The sequence below is a fragment of the Schistocerca gregaria genome, unplaced genomic scaffold (genome assembly GCF_023897955.1).
Source record: "Schistocerca gregaria isolate iqSchGreg1 unplaced genomic scaffold, iqSchGreg1.2 ptg000378l, whole genome shotgun sequence".
Taxonomy (NCBI): Eukaryota; Metazoa; Arthropoda; class Insecta; order Orthoptera; family Acrididae; genus Schistocerca; species Schistocerca gregaria.
Window position 1 is genome coordinate 18,980,929 of NW_026061824.1, and position 1,672 is coordinate 18,982,600.

The window sequence follows — 1,672 nt, forward strand, 5'->3', positions numbered from 1 at the left end:
CAATGTGACGATCTGGCTTTAAGTCGATTCGATAACAAATGACGAAAACGGACGGATTTCTCAGGTTTTTACAACATATGAACACTTTTCACATTCTCCCGTGCAACTCGGCTGCTAGTCCTCCTTTCATGCAGAATCTTAAGGTCCTAGCTCATGCCCAAGGCACCAAAGCCAGCTAAAAAGTCAATAATCACTACCTAAAACTTGAATTGTACTACTTCTTACTGGCTATTACATCAACTTAGAAGCTTCATCTGTGTTCTACTATGGTGCTTTTAGTGTCTCCGCATACCGCAGCACGCGACATAGCTTTGAAGACGATAAGTACAGCCGTTTCAGAGAGAAGAGCGGCCAATGTGACGATCTGGCTTTAAGTCGATTCGATAACAAATGACGAAAACGGACGGATTTCTCAGGTTTTTACTACATATGAACACTTTTCACATTCTCCCGTGCAACTCGGCTGCTAGTCCTCCTTTCTTGCAGAATCTTAAGGTCCTAGCTCATGTCCAAGGCAACAAAGCCAGCTAAAAAATCAATAATCGATACCTAAAACTTGAATTGTACTACTTCTTACTGGCTATTACATCAACTTAGAAGCTTCATCTGTGTTCTACTATGGTGCTTTTAGTGTCTCCGCATACCGCAGCACGCGACATAGCTTTGAAGACGATAACTACAATCGTTTCAGAGAGAAGAGCGGCCAATGTGACGATCTGGCTTTAAGTCGATTCGATAACAAATGACGAAAACGGACGGATTTCTCAGGTTTTTACTACATTTGAATACTTTTCACATTCTCCCGTGCAACTCGGCTGCTAGTCCTCCTTTCATGCAGAATCTTAAGGTCCTAGCTCATGTCCAAGGCACCAAAGCCAGCTAAAAAGTCAATAATGGATACCTTGAACTTGAATTGTAATACTTCTTACTGGCTATTACATCAGCTTAGAAGCTTCATCTGTGTTCTACTATGGTGCTTTTAGTGTCTCCGCATACCGCATCACGCGACATAGCTTTGCAGGCGATAAGTACAACCGTTTCAGAGAGAAGAGCGGCCAATGTGACGATCTGGCTTTAAGTCGATTCGATAACAAATGACGAAAACGGACGGATTTCTCAGGTTTTTACTACATATGAACACTTTTCACATTCTCCCGTGCAACTCGGCTGCTAGTCCTCCTTTCATGCAGAATCTTAAGGTCCTAGCTCATGTCCAAGGCACCAAAGCCAGCTAAAAAGTCAATAATCGATACCTAAAACTTGAATTGTACTACTTCTTACTGGCTATTACATCAACTTAGAAGCTTCATCTGTGTTCTACTATGCTGCTTTTAGTGTCTCCGCATACCGCAGCACGCGACATAGCTTCGAAGACGATAAGTACAACCGTTTCAGAGAGAAGAGCGGCCAATGTGACGATCGGGCTTTAAGTCGATTCGAAAACAAATGACGGAAACAGACGGATTTCTCAAGTTTTTACTACATATGAACACATTTCACATTCTCCCGTGCAACGCGGCTGCTAGTCCTCCTTTCATGCAGAATCTTAAGGTAATAGCTCATGTACAAGGCACCAAAGCCAGCTAAAAAGTAAATAATCAGTACCTAAAACTTGAATTGTACTACTTCTTACTGGCTATTACATCAACTTAGAAGCTTCATATGTGTTCTA